The 21,824-nt window shown below is 43.5% G+C and overlaps 1 protein-coding gene and 1 long non-coding RNA gene across 3 annotated transcripts in view; one reads left to right on the top strand and one right to left on the bottom strand.

The window, feature by feature from the left end:
* Positions 1-21,824, top strand: part of LOC122934737 (oocyte zinc finger protein XlCOF22-like) — a 676,648-nt gene that overhangs the window by 191,815 nt on the left and 463,009 nt on the right. The gene's annotated exons all lie outside the window — the stretch shown is intronic.
* LOC122934832 lies at positions 3,198-18,000 on the bottom strand. Of its 2 annotated transcripts, none has more exons than XR_006388685.1 (6): positions 17,960-18,000; positions 12,893-12,972; positions 9,598-9,742; positions 9,272-9,485; positions 3,365-3,507; positions 3,198-3,254 (listed from the first exon to the last, which is right to left on the bottom strand). It is a non-coding gene; the product is annotated as an uncharacterized LOC122934832 (long non-coding RNA). The 2 variants fall into 2 exon arrangements; XR_006388686.1 differs by having other exon boundaries at positions 12,862-12,972; positions 17,960-17,972.

Genomic DNA, 21,824 nt, shown 5'->3' with positions numbered 1-21,824 from the left:
ACGCACGCTTCCCTCAGAAACCGTTCCTTACTCCGCGGAGGAGGGGCCCTTGAGGGGGAGGTACTGTCATGGTCTTACCTTCTTACTGTTCTCCTTCGTTTGACATGTGCTGGCGGCCATCTTGGTTTCTGGGTTTCTTGTAGCCTCCCACCCTGCGGCTTCTCCTTCCCACTGGGAGGAGCTGGATGCCTAGCTCATATATATAGGAGGTCTGTGGCTTCAGTTCCTTGCTTGGTCCTCCTGTGTTCACATGCTTCTAAGACTGCTGCTGCTTCTGGTTCCTGATCCTGGCCTCGTCTGACTACCCCGTTGGTTCCTGATCCTGGCTTCGTCTGACTACCCTGCTGGTTCCTGATCCAGGCTTCGTCTGACTACCCTTCTGGTTCCTGACCTCTGTCTACGCAAGACCCTGCTTCGGTTTAGCCATCCGTTTGGACTTTTGCTTACAGCTTGATTTTCAATAAAGCCTTATTTCCACTTATCTCTTGTTGTACGTCTGGTTCATGGTTCCATGACAGATAAATGACTCCAATTATGTCTACTGGGGTCACTATTTTTTCAGCAGTATATTACCTGGGGCATTGGGGAGCAAAACGGGGACAGTATTGGGAGTGGCGGCAGGATGACACTGTGGGGACACTAGGATGGGGAGGTTGATGGAAAAATTGAGAACTCTAACGTGTCTGTGTTACAAACTGTAGAGACGAGATGCGGCTGAAAGAATTTGCCATGGTGGTCTGGGTCAGACGGAGGAGAAGAGGAAAGAGAAGGTCTACATGACAGGAGATGTCACTGGATGTAAGAGGTATGTGGTGCTGTATTCTCCTCCATGTCTTTTTTATTATAATTATATGTATTTTATATTTGGTGACCACATTTTTCAGTGTAGGACCCAATTTGGGGTATTTTTTTTTCTGAAGATGTCATATGGCCTAAGAAGAGACTGTGGCGCCCATGAAGCACCGCAGCCTCTTCATACAAAAAAAAACTAAACTAAAAAAGGGGGGGGGGGGGGCTAAGTTGGTTAGACAGCCCTGGGCCTATCATGCACTTAATCCGCCCCTGACTACACTATAGAAACACCTATGACTGGCTATGTCCTAACAAACAATGTCTTATATGTAAAAACACAAATGCAATCGCACTCTGCAACCAGCACTCTGCCCTGCCTCTATGCTGATTTTGAATGAGGCATTAGTGTACATTTTGGCCAAAGCGTAATAAGCCACTCACCACGTCAAGGTCGCCTTAATGAGTGGTCCCTAACACTAGTTCCTACCTTTTATGGGCCATGACAGCCACACAAAGTCCAGCGAGCGCAGGTACAGCTGTCACAACCATGGTCATGGTCGTGACTCCTGAACCGCATGCTGTTGCCTGCGGTTTGGTTGTTCAACCACAGGTGAGGACTGCTAGTATGTTGCCTCACTTGTGGTTGCCGCGGGCAACAAGTTGTTTTGTATTGTCGCAGTATAGCAGCCTGAGCTGGTGCTAGGCAGCTTGCTGCAATGTGCATGCGGTTGCACCTGGCAACCTGTCTTTGTTAGGTGTGTCTTTTGTATGTCTGGTGTGCACAGGGTTTTAGTTATGTGTGCACTTTCCCCTTTAAGTGGCTGTCATCCCTTCCCTGGTGTGAGAAGGGTTAATTCCCTTCCTAGTCTGTGAGCACTGGGTGTGTCTGCGTGGGTGTGGCTACTTGGGCTATTTAACCTCAGGTGAGACCTGATGTCTGAGGGGTACTCCAGCCTTGTAGTAAGCTGGAGGCACCCTCCTGGTCTCTAATACCATCTGCCAGTGAGGGCCACCCTTGTGGTCATAAAATGTTTTATGTGATGTTTAGTTGAGGTTGTTTTCCTTTTCATATTTTATGCACCTATAGATCTGGGTTCCTGTGTATTTGTGTGTGTGCTGTGTCCATTTATGTTTGGGTGTGGACACTAGCTTGTATTGCACGGGATCCAGTCAGTGTATCTGTGGCAGGTAGGTGTGGAAGTTCTTTTCATCCTCCTTCCATATCCATAGGCTGTTCATGTTTATATCCCCTTGCATCTTGGCCACTTTAGACTCCTGTTTCTCCGTGTCCAGGAGGAATGGGCTGTCTACCCAGCTCCTAGCTCAGGGGTCTGCGGAGGGTGAGTAGGGATCCGAGGTTCCTGAGTATGAGCCCTCCTACCTTCAAGGTCGGCTCATGTAGCTAGGAGTCAGGGTCAGATTAGGGAAGCTCTAGGAAGTGACCTGCTCCCTAATTCTGTGCTCCTGGCCAAGTAGCGACCGACCCTCTTCTGGCAAAGCAAGGCTGAGGGTTTTCCCCATCCTCAGCCGTGACAACAGCATGCACGCCAGGCACACTCTGCTTTTAACCCTGTCCGGTGCCATATCAGCTTCCATCGGATCCAGGGATGCAAGTACCAACATGCATGCTGAGTCCACTATGTACTTCTCCTGGAGCCAAATGGCTACTGGTAGGCGCTATAAAAGCAGACTCAGTTTTATACTGACTTTAAAAACAGCCCCCAGGGCAGACTAACTGGTCAGGTGTGCATGACTGCATGGAGATCGCCACGCCTCCAATATATACTACAAAGAAAAAATGTGGGGGGTTCAGTCAGCACAACCCTGTATGCAGGTGCACATTGCTATGGCGAAATACACATACAAACGCAAAAACACAAATGCAATGGCACTCTGCCCTGCCTCTATGCTGGATGTTGAATGAGGCAGAGTGCCATTGCATTTGTGTTTTTGTGTTTGTATGTGTATTTTGCCATAGCAATGTGCACATTTTTTTTTCAATGTCTTATATGTGATGATCAGATGATGGGGGAATCTGACTCTGAAACCTGTTCTCTCCTCCACAGTCATGGAAGGTCTCCTCTTACCCGGTGATGTGAGGGGCTGGTGATTCCCCATCATGACGTCCTTGTACAGATCCTTGTGTTCTTCTAAATACTCCCACTCTTCCATGGAGAAATAGACAGCGACATCCTGACACCTTATAGGAACCTGACAACACAAGGACACAGTCATTACCAGACCCCTCACTTGGCGTTATTGTATAATGTCCCAGCATTCCCAGCAGCGCTCACCTCTCCGCTCAGCAGCTCAGTGATCCTGGTGGTAAGTTCTAGGATCTTCTGCTCATGTATCAGGGAATGAGGTGGAGGCTCGGTGATGGGGCTCTGGGTCCTGCTCCATCCTCCTGACACACGGGGTGTCACACACTCACCAGACGACTTCTTCACTACTGTGTAATCCTGTGTATGGGGAGACGCCGATCACTACAGAGATTCTAAGAATCCTTCACCTTTCCAGTCATTTCCCTGGTTTATTACTAGAGATAAGTGATGTCATGTGAGACTCTCACCTCTCCAGTTATCAAGGAGATGATCTCCAGGGTGAGGTCTAATATCCTCGCAGCCATGTGGTTTCTGTTCTTCTCCATCTTTGGTGGGTCCTTGAAGGAAAGGACCATTATCTTTAAAAAGTTGAGTCCTGTACGTAAGAAACCTGAGGGAAACAAGTTGGGTAGAAGATCTCCAAACAATCAGCCCCATTACATGTCTATGGACACACAGGTATATAGATCCTTACACTATAGCGGTCTACACACCTGTATTATATAACTACGGATACACAAATAACTAGCGTTACCAGCGCTGTATATAGTCATCTATGGGGAAAATAACCGGTGGGTTCTGATTAACCCCTTAATGATCTGACAATTTTGGGCTTTCACCTGTCAATTTTGTTCATCCTCACATTGCAAACGCTATAAGTTTTCTTTTTCTTTTTTGCAGATGTTACTGTGCAATGGTTTGTCTTTTTGCAGGATGAGTTTTATTTTTAATGGCACATTTTTGAGGTCCATATAACTAGCTTCTAGCTTTTTTTTTATTTTTAGGTTTTATAATTTTTTTAGGGAGACAGAAAGCAACATAAATAAATAAAGAAACCGATTCTGCAATTTATATAAGATATTGTAAGGCTGAGTTCACATCAGCGTTCAGCCTTTCCGTTCTCCTGCTCCGTTATAGGAGCAGGAGAACGGAAAGGACGGATTCGGCCCATATCTGAGCCCGACGGAGCCTACGGACCCCATAGACTATAACGGGGTCCGTTAGGTTTACGCTCAGAAGATGATTTTGGAGCGGAGACAAAAGTTGTGCGCGCAGGACCATAAAGCAGCAATCCTGGTCTTATTTTTAACTTTTTATTTTTTTTTATTTTTTAACAGACTGAACAATGGTTACAGGCAGAACACCTTCCATCCGTATTCATCATTAAAGGGGTTGTCCTACGAAAAAATATTCTGCAGTTTTCACACCAGCACCTGGATCTCAATAGTTTTGTAACTACATGTAATGAAATGTATTACAGCCTCTGAGTTATACCCTGAAATCTATCTGTATAGCGCCACCTACTGTTCGCTCTCTTTCTAATTTCTCTGTCCTGCTCACTGAGATGGACGCGCCTGTTCAGTTCCATCCTCTGACTGCCATCAGCTGCAGCACAAAGGAAATGCCCCCTAAGCGGAAAGCTTGAAATAAATCTAGCAGAGCGATTGTTTCAATGAATGGGGAGATCTCTGGACCCACTGTGAGGTACAGGACTGGTTCTGGCTTTGTTAGAAAGACATAAGTCAGTCATGTTTCCATATTTTTGGTAGAAATTAAGTGCAGCAAACTTTTTCTCCCATCTAAAATAACTAAAACCTGATGAGTGACAAAAACAAAGCAAAACCGATGCTCCGAATAAGGCTACTTTCACACTGGCGTTTTGGCTTTCCATTTGCGAGATCCGTTCAGGGCTCAGCGGTCCAAAACGGATCAGTTTTGCCCTAATGCATTCTGAATGGAAAAGGATCCGCTCAGAACGCATCAGTTTTGCCTCCGTTCCATCTCCGTTCTGCTCTGGAGTCGGACACCAAAACGCTGCCTGCCTGACGAAGTGGAGCCAAATGGATCAATGTAAGTCAATGGGGACTGATTCGTTTCTCTGACACAATCTGGCACAATAGAAAACGGATCCGTCACCCATTGACTTTCAATGGTGTTCAATAGTGTTGATCACGAATATTCGAATTTCGAATTTTTAACACGAATATAGGTACTTTGAAAATTTGCGAATATTTTGAATATAGTTATATATATTCGTAATTTCGAATATTCGATTTTTTTTTCCCCTTTTTTAATTTTTTTTATAAAATTTTTATTTTTGTTATCAGTACACATGATCCCTCCCTGCTTCTAGCTTGTGGGCCAATAAGAAGGCTGCAATATACTTGACTTTAGGAGTAGTAGTGTTTGCGAATTTTTCTCTATATTCGTTTTTTTCGAATATTCGCTATATTGCTATATATTCTTGTTTTAGAATATTACGAATATTCGAAAAAAGTTGAAAAATTCGCAATTAAAAAATCGAATTACGAAAATTTGCATATTACACAATCATTACCTTGCCGATTTTTCGAGTAAAATAAATCGTAGAATATAACGAATATTCTACGAAATATTTGCGAAATATCGCGAATTCGAATATGTCCCCTGCCGCTCATCACTAGTGTTCAAGACGGATCTGTCATGGCTATAGAAGACATAATACAACCGGATCCGTACATGACGGATTTATGCGGTTGTAATATTGTAACGGAAGTGTTTTTGCAGATCCATGACGAATCCGCAAAAAACGCTAGTAGCCTAACCCATCTACAGACACATCCAAGCACAAGGTGCCCTTTTAATTGACAGATGATAGCATCTGTCAGCGGTTTTGTCCTTATGACACCGGCCGACCTGTTACATGTGCGCTCGGCAGCTGAAGGCGTCTGTGTTGGTCCCATGTTCCTATGTGCCCGCATTGCTGAGAAAAATGATGTTTTACTATATGCAAATGAGCCTCTAGGAGCAACGGGGCGTAACCATTACACCTAGAGGCTCTGCTCTCTCTGCAACTGACACGCCCTCTGCACTTTGATTGACAGGGCCGGGCAGTGAAAACATCATCAGGCCTGGTCCTGTCAATCACACTGCCAAGCGCACATGTAACAGGTCAGCCTGTTTCATAGGGACAAAGCTGCTGACAGATGCCCTTTGAGGTCAGGCTGACGGAAAGCCCCAGTTAGAGACGCACAGCCGCACTGCGTTCTGGCATGCAACAAGCACACTGGCATCAATGGTAACGAGCAAAGCGGCACTACAAAGAGGTGGGCACGTTAGAGCAAACAAGACATTTCTTATTACATTTTAAGATTTACTATACAAAAAAGTACTGTGCTAAATAAAAACTATAACAAAGCAGGACATATAAGCAACCGTTTCAGAAAATAAAAGGGACGAAATGAGGAATTTCCTACCAATTTGATCAGTGCGGAATTCTATGCTGGGAGCACAGCAGAAATCTGATCGGTCCTTACATGAGATGGCATCTGACCCTGTGTGGATTTCAGCATGCAACTTTTAAAGAGGACCTTTAATGGGAATTTTCTCGTTTAAAAAAATACCTTTCCTTGCCGCTGATGCTGACACCTTGGTTGTTTTTGTCAAATACCGCTCCTACGCCCCGCTGTGCCCCCCTGCAGTTTTCACGCTTAGTATGTTAATCCTGAGCATCGGTACAGAGAGGAGACACCAGGGTTTCTCAAGGGGTGTCTCCTTCTCCCTCGCTGTGTTGCTCTCCACTGTGATTGGATCGTGGCACAGCCAGGGAGAAGGAGACCCCCATTAAGAAACCCTGGTGTCTCCCTGTACCGATGCTCAGGATTAACATACTGAGCGCGAAAACTGCAGGGGGGCACAGCGGGGCATAGGAGCGGTATTTAAAAAAAAACAACAACCAGGGTGTCAGCATCAGCGGCAAGGAAAGGTATTTAATTAAACTAGAAAATTCCCTAGAAAGGTCCTCTTCAAAGGGTCTAGCTGGCAGCCATCTCCTCCTGCTCCTAGTCACAAGGGCTAATTACATGCATCATGTGCACAGTTTTGTGGCATAATTCTAAACTGAGGCACAACTTCTTGTAGGCTTTGTGTCCTGCCTTTGTACACAGTCAAGTCAGGCATAGTTGTGTCCTCTGACCGGCCGCTGCGCAGACGTCGGGTCACAGTGCAGAGCAGCAAGGAGAGCCGAATAGCAGAGTGGAGGAGCTTTCTGCAGCTGGAGACGTAAGTTGTTTTTAATATTTTTTTTATTTTTTATGTGAGGTCTCCAGGGATCTGAGGGAGGATGGGCCCTTCTGAATTTTAGGGTCTGACCTGAGGTCTATAGGGATCTAAGGGAGAGGGCACATCAATTTTCTGAGGTCTGCAAGGATCTGAGGGAGGAAGGTGGGACCACAAAATTTGGGAGCCTGATCTGACGTCTGCAGGAATCTCTGGGGGGCTCTTGAATGTTGGGGTCTGATCTAAAGTCTGCAGGGATCTCTGGGGGCTCTTGAATTTTGAGGTCTGATCTGTGGGAGGGAGGGAGTTACATGAATTTTGGGGTCTGATCTGAGGTCTGCAAGTATCTGTAGGGGGCCTCCTAAATATTGGAGTATGATCTGAGGTCTGTAGGATGGGGCACATGAATATTGGGGTCTGATCTGAGGTCTGCAAGGATTTGAGGTAGGGAGGGGGTCACATGTATTTTGGGGTCTGATCTGAGGTCTACAAGGAAGAGGGTTTAGGGGCCACATACATTTTGGGGTCCGATCTAAGGTCTGCAGGGACATGATTTTTGAGGGGGCCACACAAATTTGGGGTCTGATCTGAGATCTATATTTAAGAGAAGGAGTTTAAAGGAGGTCACATTTGGTTTGTATTAATTTTAGGTTCTGTCAGGAGGTCTGTATTAAAGGAATTGGCCACTTTCTGGTCATTGTTGACCAATGCGATTGTAAAATGATTATATGACGCTTACAAATATAGTCTTTTGTGCTGTCCACACAGAGGTCCTGTTCATAAGGTGGCCGCTGATAAACGGTCATGTGACTAGGCAAATCAACTCCATGTCTCCTCCATTCAAACACACTGCACCTGCACTAAACTCCCAACAGAACAAGTGCAGATGGCAGGTGATGGAGGAGACATCACATGGAGGTGATTAGCCTGGTCACATGACCATACATCAGTGGCCATCTTATGAACAGGACCTCTGTCGCTGATCTATGCTGGATGAGGGACCAGTGGGCCTCAGTGCTGTTCAAAGTTGATTCACGCTGAGCAGAAATGATGGCCGCCAATGATGTTGGATACGTCAAGAAGAGTGCTATGCATCAGCCACTGTTGTTACCAGGCGAGCCTTTGGTAGTGGTGGTGTTACAGTGTGGACAGGTGTGTCTTGTCAATACAGAACTGCCCTACACTTTATAAATGGTACAGTGACAAGACCTTACTAGTGGAATAACATAATTAATCCAGTCATTGTGCCTCTGCAGGAACAACACAGGCCTAATGTCATCTTCATGGAGGACAATGCACCAGCTCATCGAGGTCATATCATTAGGGAACGGCTGCTGGAGACTGGGGGACCTCAAATGGAGTGGCCTGCACTTTCTCCAGACCTAAATCCCATTGAAACCCTATGGGATAAGCTGAGTTGCTGTGTAGAGGCTCGTACCTCTGTACCCCAGAACCTCAATGACCTGAGGGCCGCCCTTCAAGAAGAGCGGGATGCCATGCCTCAGCAGACAATAAGTCGACTTGTGAACAGCAGATGTCGTTGTCAAGCTGTAATTGATGCTTAAGGCCACATGATAAGTTATTGAGACACTGACATTTTTGTGGGGGTAGATCCAGCACTGGTGTGGGCTTTTGTTTCAGTAAATTGTTTGAGATGAGGAAATCACCATTCCTGCTTCCACTTAAATGCCCTGACTTTCATGATATAATATCACTGGAGCGGGAACTTTTAACGTTTTACATAAATTTCACCCGAAAGCCGAATATCCCAAACTGTTTTGTGGCATTCTAGCTTATATTTCATAGCAAAAACAGATCATTTTCTCTCTGTTTCTGGTCCTCTGTCAGAACTAAAATACAGGAAACAAACCAGTCATGTGAACGAGCCCTAAAACAACATGATCATTTTATAGTTTGAGTTGTTTGGTGATATTATTTAGTATATTTAATTTTTTCAGTGTTTTTAAGACAATATTTTATCAGTGTTATTGGCACCAGTGGTAAACAGATTGTAGCTCAACAGATAAGATGAAAAACAGCTAATGGGTTGAGTGTGATTGGGGGGGAATCTTTCAAAACTGTTCTCTCCTCTACAATCATGGAAGGTCTTCTCTTACCTGATGATGTGAGGGACTGGTGATTCTCCAGTCATGACGTTCTTGTACAGATCCTTGTGTCCTTCTAAATACTCCCACTCCTCCATGGAGAAATAGACTAGCAACATCCTGACACCTTATAGGAACCTGACAACACAAGTCCTGGGTCCTGCCTCCATCTTCCTGACACACGGGGTGTCACACACTCACCAGACTTCTTCACTACTGTGTAATCCTGTGTATGGGGAGACGCCGATCACTACAGAGATTCTAAGAATCCTTCACCTTTCCAGACATTTCCCTGGTTTATTACTAGAGATAAGAGTGATGTCATGTGAGACTCTCACCTCTCCATTAATCAAGGAGACGATCTCCAGGGTGAGGTCTAATATCATCGCAGCCATGTGGTCTCTGTCCTTCTCCATCCTTGGTGGGTCATTAATGGAAAGGACCATTGTCTTTAAAAAGTAGAGAGTCCTGCACCTAAGGAAGCTGAAGGAAAGATGGAGGACTGAGAGCAAAATTACATATGGAAGAAGAAGATCTCCAAACAATCAGCCCCATTACACCTCTATAGATACACTAGTATATAGATGCTTACCCTATAGCGGTCTACACACCTGTATTATATAACTACAGATAGCTAGCGTTAACAGCTCTGTAAATAGTCATCTATGGGGAAAATAACCGGTGGGTTCTGATTAACCCTTTAATGATCTGACAATTTGGGGCTTTCACCTGTCAGTTTTCTTCATCCTCACATCACAAATGCAGTTTGTTTGTTTTTTGGGGGGGGGGGGGGGGGTTGTGGATGTCGCCGTATGACGGTTCGTTTTTTTACAGGACAATTTTGGGGTACATATAACTTGATTAACTATTATTTTCTTAGGGGGATAGAAAGCTAAAAGAAACACGCAATTTCACAATTCCTATACGGTGCATTATCTTATTCTATATATATTTCACTGAGAGTAAATGATACACTTTACAGGATTGTGTTTCACTGAAAAAAGAAAAAAAAAGCTGTAAAACATAACTTCTAATAATCTACTACTGAAACACACGGCGTGAATTCAAATATATTTTGTAAAAAACATGTGATAGGGACCTTTAACCCATTCCCGCAATATCATGTACATGTACGTGGGGGAATGTGGTGCCTTACCGCATTACCACGTGCATGTACGTGATGTGATCGGGCGGGTCCAGGAGCTGCACCCGCCAGATCCACACCACGGGACCGGGCCCCTGCTGCATCCACCAGCATCGCTGTATGCGGTGATGGCGGTGGACTAACCCTTTTACAGAGGGAGGGGGCTCCCTCTGATTCCATCGGCCCCCCGCGCTGCGCTGACAGTGGGCCGATGGTTGCCATGGCAGCCCTGATGCCTTCCACAGGCATCGGAGCCTGCCAGCTACGGAAGCCCAGGAGATCCAGCCTGATTGCTGGGTCTCCTAGGCAACTGTCAGTGTCTTACTGTGTAAGACACTGACAGTTCAATTCAGTACAATACATAATGTACTGAATTGAAACAGGGATCAAAGCCTGAAAAAGGTCCCACAGCGGGACAAATATTAAAAGTAAAAAAATATATATATATATTTTTATAATAAAAAAATTAAAGTTTCAAGTAAAAAGAAAAAAGGGTCCTTTTCCCAAAATAAAGTAAAGAGAATTATAAAAAATAGGGAAAATAAGAAAAGTAGACATATCCGTATCGACCGGCTCCATCAAAATATCACATGACCTAACCCCTCAGATGAACACCGTAAAAAAAATAAAAACGGTGTAAAAAAAAAGCTATTTTTTGTCACCTTACATCACAAAAAGTGTAATACCAAGTGATCAAAAAGTCATATGCAACCCAAAATCATACCAATCAAACCGTCATCTCATCCCGCAAAAAATGAGACCCTACCTAGGACAATCGCCTAAAAAATAAAAAAAAACTATGGCTCTTAGAATATGGAGACCCTAAAACATGATTTTTTTTTTTAAATGCTGTTATTGTGTAAAACTTAAATAAAAAAGTTTAAATATTAGGTATTACAACGTCTGTAAGAACCTGCTGTATAAAAATATCACATGACCTAACCCTTAAGGTGAACACCGTAAAAAAAAAATAAAGTGTGTCAAAAAGGCAATTTTTTGGTCACCTTACATCACAAAAAGTGTAATACCAAGCGATCAAAAAGTCATATGCACCCTACGAAAGTACCAATCAAACTGTCATCTCATAACGAAAAAAATGAGCCCCTACATTAGACAGTTTACCAAAAAATAAAAAAAACTATGGCTTTCAGAATATGGAGACACTAAGAAATCATTTTTTTCATATTTGGTATTTTCGCATCCATAACAACCTGCTCTATAAAAATACCACATGATCTAACCTGTCAGTTAATAAAAAATTAAAAAACTGTGCCCAAACAGCTATTTTTTGTTACCTTGCCTCACAAAAAATGTACAGCAGTTTATGACCACATATGGGGTGTTTATGTAAACTATAGAATCAGGGTAATAAATATTGAGTTTTGTTTGGCTGTTAACCCTTGCTTTGTTAGTGGAAAAAAATTTATTAACATGGAAAATCTGCCCAAAAAGTTAAATTCTAAAATTTCATCTACATTTTCCTTTAATTCTTGTGAGACACATAAAGGGTTAACAAAGTTTGTAAAATCAGTTTTGAATACCTTGAGGGCTGTAGTTTCCAAAATGGGGTCACTTTTTTGGAGTTTCTACTCTAGGGGTGCATCAGGGGGTCTTCAAATGTGACATGACAACTTAAAATTATCCCAGTGAAATCTGCCTTACGAAAACCATATGGCGTTCCTTTTCTTCTGCACCCTGCCGTGTGCCCGTACAGCAGTTTACGACCACGTGTCGGGTGTTTATGTAAACTACAGACTCAGGGCAATAAATATTGAGTTTTGTTTGGCTGTTAACCCTTGCTTTGTTACTGGAAAAAATTGATTAAAATGGAAAATCTGCCAAAGAAGTGAAATTCTGAAATTTCATCTACATTTTCCTTTAATTCTTGTGGAACACCTAAAGGGTTAACAAATTTGTAAAATCAGTTTTGAATACCTTGAGGGGTGTAGTTTCTAAAATGGGGCCATTTATAGGTGGTTTCTATTATGTAAGCCTCACAAAGTGACTTCAGACCTGAACTGGTCCTTAAAAAGTGTGTTTTGGAAATTTTCAGAAAAATTTCAAGATTTGCTTCTAAACTTCTAAGCCTTCTAACGTCCCAAAAAAAGAAAATGTAATTTACAAAATGATCCAAACATGAAGTAGACATATGGGAAATGTAAAGTAATATCTATTTTAGGAGGTATCACTATCTGTTTTAAAAGTAGAGAAATAGAAATTTTGGGTTAATTTTGACTCAAATTTACCACTGTCATGAAGTACAATATGTGACGAAAAAACAATCTCAGAATGGCTTGTATAAGTAAAAGCGTTTTAAAGTTATCACCACATAAAGTGACACATGTCAGATTTGGTAAATTAGGCTGGGTCCTGAAGGTGAAAAATTGCTGTGGCCTGAAGGGGTTAATGAAACAGGAAATAAAATGAAGGGGGTCACGCGATAATAATATTCAAATACCAGTGAAAACGTTTTGGTCGTGGTTACTCACGGTCAGATGAGCCAGATACATATCGCCATCAGTCCACCTTGCCACCTCCCTTCATTTGTGGGACCTCCAGGACTCTGATCCTGTGGAAACATTTATGGAAGGAGTTAATCTGTTTAAGTAATCCATATATAAGGGGTTCTCTGGGAAGAAAATAAAATGACTGAAAATACTTAAATATTACTTTATTATAAATATATTCCCAAATAACTTTCATTAGATATAATGGTTTGTTTTTGTCTGGGGAGCAATCATCAGGGAAATAAAATGGCCGCCGTCCTATTAGTACCCACAAGACCTGTCCTAATCACACAGGAGTACAAGTTACTTCAAAGAGCTGCCTCATCCTCCTCTCTGCTCTGCTTGTCAGGGATTACGATCCTGAATACAGCTGATAAGATCTTCAGCTGAATCTCTGTGGGAATAGAGTTCACGAAGAGACATGAAGTACTACTGTGAAGGGGGCACAGTGTGGGCATAACTAATGTGAAGGGGGCACAGTGTGGGCTTAACTATGGTGAAGAGGGCACATTGTGGGCATTGCTACTGTGAAGGGGGAAAATGCCGGCATAACTACTGTAAAAGATGCACAATGTGGGCATTGCTACTGTGAAGGCGGCACAATGTGGGCATTAATACTGAGGGGAACAATGTGGGCATAAGTACTTTGAAGGAGGCACATCTGGGCATAACTACTGATAAAGACGCACCATGTGGGCATTGCTACTGTGAAGTTGGCACAACATGGGCATTACTACTGAGGGGCACAATGTGGGCATAACTACTGAAAAGGGGGCACAATATGGGCATTACTGTCGTGAAGGGGCAAAATGTGGGCGTTACTACTGTGAAAGGGGTACAATATAGGCATTACTACTGTGAAGGGAGCCCTATGTGGGCATCACTTCTGTGAAGGGATCATAATGTGGGCATTACTACTGTAAAGGCACGATCAGGGCATAAATATTGTGAAGGGCACAATGTGGGCATAACTACTGTGAAGGGGGCACAGTGTTGGCATGACTACTTTGGAAGGGACACAGTGTTGGCATAACTACTGTGAAGGGGGAACAGTGTGGGCATTACTGCGGTAAAGAAAGCACATTGTGGGCATTACTACTGTGAAGGGCACAATGTGGGCATAACTACTGTGAGAGGTGCACAATGTGGACACTGCTACAGTGAAGTGGGCACAATGTGGTCATAACTATTGTAGGGGGACACAGTGTGGGCATAACTACTGTGAAGGGGACATATTGTTGGCATTACTACTGTAAATGTGCACAATGTGGGCATTACTACTGTGAAGGGCACAATGTGGGCATAACTACTGTGAGAGGTGCACAATGTGGACACTGCTACAGTGAAGTAGGCACAATGTGGTCATAACTATTGTAGGGGGACACAGTGTGGGCATAACTACTGTGAAGGGGACATATTGTTGGCATTACTACTGTAAATGTGCACAATGTGTGCATAACTACTGTGAAGTGGGCATAACCACTGTGAAGACGGCACAGTGTAGGCATTACTATTAGTGATGTCCCGAACTATTCGCCGGCGAACATAGCTTGTTCGTGTTCGCCGCGGCGGGCGAACATATGCGATGTTTGGTCCGCCCCCTATACATCATCATTGAGCAAACTTTGACCCTCTACCTCACAGTCAGCAGACACATTCCAGCCAATCAGCAGCAGACCCTCCCTCCCAGACCCTCCCACCTCCTGGACAGCATCCATTTTAGATTCATTCGGAATCTGCATTCACAGAGAGAGGAGGGACAGTGCAGCTGCTGCTGATCTAATAGGGAAAGCGTTAGCTAGGGCAGTGTTCTGTGTCCACAGACTCATCTGCTGTAAGATCAGCGTCCTGACAGCACCCCAAAAGGCCCTTTCTAGGGCTGGTACATCCGTCTGCTTTTTTTTTTAGATATATATATATATATTGCAGTTGCCTGGCCGTGTGTGAGAGGCTGCAGGCTCAGTCACAGACAGCACGTGCACACCATCCATACAGGGTGTCACAGACAATACCTTGCAGATAAAAATAATTCAATTTATATTATTTCTCTGTGATATAATCGCATTTGCAAGCCAGTGACCGTGGATTAAAACAAAGGGGAGGGAACCAGCGTTTTTTTAACCATCTCCCCGTTCCAAAATCTATTTAATAAATGGACTCCAGATTGGGGACGTAACAGGGATTAAACTGACGAGAAGAGAGAACTACAGGAAATAGCACTCATATCGGGTGGGACAGTAAATTGCTCGGCGCAGACGCAGTGACCGTGAATTCAAACAAAGGGGAGGGAGCCAGCGTTCTTTTTTAACCATCTCCCTGTTCAAAAAATCTATTCAATTCACCTTTCAGGGCCCCTTGGTGTTGTACGTGGCCGGGTGGAGGAAGAAACCTTCAATGACATCAACGGGACATGGCTAGCTTGGTATCCAACCTTGTGCAAATGGGAAGTTTGCGGTTGGGCAAATGGACTGTTTGCGGTTGTTTGCGGTGCATTAAAAGGGGGGTTTGGTCTGTCAATGTCTGTGAAGCGGGCGTAACCCTTACACTACCTGATCGATACAACATCATACCTGATCGTATACACACACTGGATGTTTTAAACCACGGTGTTCAAAAAAAAATTAGGATTGTTAGGTGATTTATGCCCTTTATGGATTAAAATCCAACTCTGCGTCAACCAAGGTGGATAAAAATCAATGATTTTTTTTTTTAAAAATTGAAAAAATCGGATTTTTTTGATTTAAATCAGATTTTTTAAATTTAAATCTGATTTTTTTTAATATAAAATGCTTTTTGAGGAAAATATATTACCATCCAAAGGTTATTTCATTATGAAATAAAGATTACTTTTTTAATTATGTAGAATAAGGCTGTATATGTTAAAAATTTTGTCAATATCCAGTATCAGGGTCAAAACTTAAGTGCTGAGGAAGAGGAGTTCGCTATGACAGGGGTATCCAGCAATCATCCATCTGTAATGCCAACTATAATGAACTTCAAAGCCAAGGGGGAACCATTCAAGAAATATATGTTTGCTGAAGATATTTTAAAGAAAGTGACAGCAGTGAACTGGTGGACGTCACTTAAGCGCTTGGATTTAGAGACCGTTCAAGTAATGATTTCACTTTTAGCAGCAGCAGCTTCTTCTGCCGGCGTTGGAAGAATATTCTCTTCCTTTGGACTCGTTCATTCTAAATTGAGAAATCGGTTTGGGTCCCGATAAAGCAGGAAAGCTTGTTTTTCTTTTCCAGATTGTGAACAAAGAAGAAGGTGACGAGTGAGCTACAGAGGACATTATTAAGCTTTTCTTGTGTAGTCTGGGCGGACAGTCTAAGTTTCTTAAAATATATATATTTTCTTTAGCCAAATCAGTTAACAAACATGGATGTTTAAGCAAATATCACGCTGTAATGTTATTGTTTCAGTTGAATAAATCCTATTTAAATTGTTATTATTAAGGTAATGATTATTTTTCTCCTTCCTAAGTACAACAGAAAAATTGTCCAAATATGAATCTTTATGTAAAAAACTATGATTTAAATCAAATCCACCCTGGCGTCAACTATGTAATTTTCCATGGGAGTTTTGCCATGGATCCCCCTCCGGCATGCCACAGTCCAGGTGTTAGTCCCCTTGAAACAACTTTTCCATCACTACTGTGGCTAGAAAGAGTCCCTGTGGGTTTTAAAATTCGCCTGCCTATTGAAGTCAATGGCGGTTCGCCTGTTCGCAAACATTTGCAAAAATTTGCGTTCGCCGTTCGTGAACGGAAAATTTTATGTTCGCGACATCTCTAATTACTATGAAGGGGGCACAGTGTGGCTCATAACTACTGTGAAGGGGGCACAGTGTGGTCATAACTACTGTGAAGTGGGCACAGTGTGGTCATAACTACTGTGAAGGGGGCACAGTGTGGGCATTAATATGGTGAAGTAGGTACATTGTAAGCATTACTATTGTGAAGGGGGCACAATGTGGGCATACCTACTGTGAAAGGCTCACAATGTGGGCATAAACACTGTGAAGGGGGCACAATTGTGGGTATAATCACTGTGAAGGGTGCACATTGTGGCCATTACTAACAAGAAGGGGGCCCAATGTGGACATAACTAGTGTGAAGAACGCACAATGTGGGCATTACTACTGTGAAGGGGGCACAATATGGGCATTACTACTGTGAAGGGGGCACACTGTGGTCATAGCTACTGTGAAGGTGGCACAATGTGGGCATATCTACTATGAAGGGCACAATGTGGGCATAACTACTGTGAAGGGACACATTGTGGGCATTACTACTGTGAAGGCAGTGCAATGTGGGCATAACTACTGTGAAGGGGGCATAACTAATGTGAAGGGCGCACAATGTTGGCACAACTACCGTGAAGGAGGCACAATGTGGCCATTACTACCATGAAGGTGGCAAAATGTGGGCATTACTACTGTGAAATGGGCACAATGTGGGCATAACTACTGTGAAAGCGGCACAATGTGGGCATAACTACTGTGAAGGGCACACAATGTGGGCATTACTACTGTGAAGGGGGCACATCTGGGTATAACTACCGTGAAGAGGGCACTGTGTGGGCATAACTAGTGTGAAGGGTGCACAATGTGGGCATTATTATTCTGTGCTTGCACAAAGGAGGGGTAATGATTAGTATGTGGGGGCATTAAGGGAACTAGGTGTGTATAGTTATGCTATGGGCGGAGTTAGAGGCATGCCCAAAATTGCGCCCTTTGTGTTTTTTAAAAGTTGGGAGGAATGTAAGAGGTTGTCCCCACCGATCACACACTGACTCTATATCCTAGTGATATCACAGAACATTGTGTGATGGAAGACCCCTCTAATCCAGGAGAACAGCCCCTCTTACAGGGGTCTGGGGGTCTCCTAATATTCCAGGGGGAGAGCAGACATGTCTGAGGAGAACTCCCCTCCTGTGAGCAGAGACTCTCTATGGCCGGTGCTGCCCCCTGCTGGCTGGACCTGCTATATATCACCTATAGAACCGCTCCATTCTAATAAACCCAGAACCAAGTCCAATAACTGACCTGCAGATCTCACCTCCTGGGGCTGCAGGACCTGTGATGACGTCACACTGGTCACATGACAGGAAGTGCTACACAGTGAAAGACCTCCACAGCTTTACTCCTCCTCTCATGTGACTGATCACATGACTATGACATCATCAAAGGTCCTGAAGTCACGATGGTATGCAGACTAGTTTAGTGCTCTCATTAAGGGCTCATGCACACGAACGTATGTATTTTGCGGTCCAGCTGGTCCCTAATAGAACAGTACTATCCTTGTCCATAAAGCAGACAATAATAGGACATGTTCTATTTTTTTGCAGAATGGAAATACGGATAAATGGAAACGGAATACACACGAGTAACTTCGGGGTCTTTTCTTGCGGACCCATTGAAATGAATGGTTCCGCATACTGTCCGCAAAAAATAGAACGGACACGGAAAGAAAATACGTTCATGTGCATGAGGCCTAAGAGAAACAAAAAAGGGTATTGCCAGCTTCATAAAACAAAAATAGAACTAATTAAGTTACAGTCGAGGCCAAAAGTTTTGAGAATTACATAAATATTGGAAATTGGAAAAGTTGCTGCTTAAGTTTTTATAATAGCAATTTGCATATACTCCAGAATGTTATGAAGAGTGATCAGATGAATTGCATAGTCCTTCTTTGCCATGAAAATTAACTTAATCCCAAAAAAACCTTTCCACTGCATTTCATTGCTGTCATTAAGGACCTGCTGAGATCATTTCAGTAATCGTCTTGTTAACTCAGGTGAGAATGTTGACGAGCACAAGGCTGGAGATCATTATGTCAGGCTGATTGGGTTAAAATGGCAGACTTGACCTGTTAAAAGGAGGGTGATGCTTGAAATCATTGTTCTTCCATTGTTAACCATGGTGACCTGCAAAGAAACAGCGTGCAGCCATCATTGCGTTGCATAAAAATGGCTTCACAGGCAAGGATATTGTGGCTACTAAGATTGCACCTCAATCAACAATTTATAGGATCATCAAGAACTTCAAGGAAAGAGGTTCAATTCTTGTTAAGAAGGCTTCAGGGCGTCCAAGAAAGTCCAGCAAGCGCCAGGATCGTCTCCTAAAGAGGATTCAGCTGCGGGATCGGAGTGCCACCAGTGCAGAGCTTGCTCAGGAATGGCAGCAGGCAGGTGTGAGCGCATCTGCACAGTGAGGCGAAGACTTTTGGAAGATGGCCTGGTGTCAAGAAGGGCAGCAAAGAAGCCACTTCTCTCCAAAAAAAACATCAGGGACAGATTGATCTTCTGCAGAAAATATGGTGAATGGACTGCTGAGGACTGGGGCAAAGTCATATTCTCCGATGAAGCCTCTTTCCGATTGTTTGGGGCATCAGGAAAAAGGCTTGTCCGGAGAAGAAAAGGTGAGCGCTACCATCAGTCCTGTGTCATGCCAACAGTAAAGCATCCTGAGACCATTCATGTGTGGGGTTGCTTCTCATCCAAGGGAGTGGGCTCACTCACAATTTTGCCCAAAAACACAGCCATGAATAAAGAATGGTACCAAAACACCCTCCAACAGCAACTTCTTCCAACAATCCAACGACAGTTTGGTGAAGAACAATGCATTTTCCAGCACGATGGAGCACCGTGCCATAAGGCAAAAGTGATAACTAAGTGGCTCGGGGACCAAAACGTTGACATTTTGGGTCCATGGCCTGGAAACTCCCAGATCTTTATCCCATTGAGAAGTTGTGGTCAATCCTCAAGAGGCGGGTGGACAAACAAAAATCCACTAATTCTGATAAACTCCAAGAAGTGATTATGAAAGAATGGGTTGCTATCAGTCAGGAATTGGCCCAGAAGTTGATTGAGAGCATGCCCAGTCGAATTGCAGAGGTCCTGAAAAAGAAGGGCCAACACTGCAAATACTGACTCTTTGCATAAATGTCATGTAATTGTCGATAAAAGCCTTTGAAACGTATGAAGTGCGTGTAATTATATTTCACTACATCACAGAAACAACTGAAACAAAGATCTAAAAGCAGTTTAGCAGCAAACTTTGTGAAAACTAATATTTGTGTGATTCTCAAAACTTTTGGCCACGAATGTACATCGAGACATCACCAGTCCTTTCATCAGGCGTACTACCAGAATATATAAAGAAACAGCAATATATATACAATAAGAACAGAGACATGGGGGAATGAATGGACATTTGAAAAATAACAGAATATCAAAGATCTTGAAAATGAGGGAAGTGTAGCTTCTTCTCTTTATTGTGTGACGGTGGGACCTCATCCTTCCATTGAGTTTCTTTTTTTTATAATTAACAATTTTTATTGTTTTTCATTTTCATGGATGAAACAATGACAAGTACATAGCATGAGAGATTACATACAGAGTAGATGACATGCAATAAGATATCTCAACTATCTATAGCATTCGAGTAGCATTGTAATGTAGAGAGGAAGGAATGTCAGGCCACAAGTCTCAAAGGCATGTGAGTCGGCGCATTCAAATGAAAAACAAAAACAAGTGAACAAATAAATCCAGACAGTTAAGTACGGATTAAAACGGGTGACAGGTATATTTAGGCTTAAATGGTATGACACGAGGTGAGAAGGAGCCAATTTCAAAAGGATAAATATGTTGGACCATGCATATCCGAGAGCAGGTGGGGGGTAAGTGATCAAGAGAAGCTCCTATAAGATCTCCAAGGGGACCAAATCTGAAGGAAGGTAGATCTAGAGCGTAGCTCCCAATGCGAGATCTCTTCTAATCTATAAATCTGATCTACCCTGTTGATCCAATGGTCCATACTTGGGACTTCAGAGGACAGCCAAAGCGTTGGGAGAAGTAATCTGGCTGCAGCCACTAAGAGGGAAAAGAGCGAGGATTTTGATTTTCCCAATCCATCCAGACCCAGTGATAATAGAGTAAGGTCTGGAGTACAAGGGAGGGAGGTCTGGCAGATCTGGTTACACCTAGATATTATTTTATGCCACCACGGATTAATTAATTCGCATGACCACCAGATGTGCAAGAAGGAGCCTTTGGCTTTGTTACACCTCCAACAGGTGTCTGAGGCAGTAGAGCCATAAAGACACGTCTTATCTGGGGTTCTGTACCACCTCATAAGTATCTTGTAACTGTTCTCTTGAATGCGCACGCATCTCGATATTTTATGTGGGGAAATCATTAATTTGTTAATCTCAGAAGTTGAGAAGGTCCTTTGGAGATCTTTTTCCCAGAGACCAATTACAGCGGGCTTGACTGTTAGGAAGGGGGGGATATCAAGTGCTTGTATATTGTGGAAATAGTTTTGCGAGGATATGACTTGCTATTAATCATTTCCTGCTCAGAATATGGAGGGAACCGTGGCCACCTCAGATCCAGTCAGGAAATCACCAGGTACACAACAAAGTCTGCACACTTAGCTGATGGAGCTGTAGCCGCAGAGAAGACGGATCCAAGGGCCGCTGGCAATATCCGGAGTGCTTGCAGCAGCAGAACACAGGTCCAGAGAACTAGTAGCTTAAGAAGTGACGATACTCAAGGCAGAGCTACAACTGAAAAGAGAAGTATAATCCACGCCCTGCAATAGGAGGAGGGGTGATTTAAAGGCAGGGTAATCAAACGCAGGAGGAACAGCTGAGAGTAAAGACCTCATCACAGGGGCGGAGAGACAGAACAGTGAGAACACCTCCAAACTCTAAGTGACATCATAACAGGGGTGGAGAGACAGAGCTGTGAGAACGTCTCAAAGCTCTGGTAGTGACAGCAGTAGGAATGGGTTGAGAGCCTGTATGTCTAGGACTTTAAGGATATCAGGGTCGGGAAGCGCACAGCCATCTTGGTCTAAGATTAGTTTAATTGCGATCCCAGAGGATCTCAAGGCTAGGGGACAGCTA

This window comes from Bufo gargarizans, chromosome 4, assembly GCF_014858855.1.
Source record: "Bufo gargarizans isolate SCDJY-AF-19 chromosome 4, ASM1485885v1, whole genome shotgun sequence".
Taxonomy (NCBI): Eukaryota; Metazoa; Chordata; class Amphibia; order Anura; family Bufonidae; genus Bufo; species Bufo gargarizans.
This window is presented reverse-complemented; position numbering and strand designations above follow the sequence as displayed.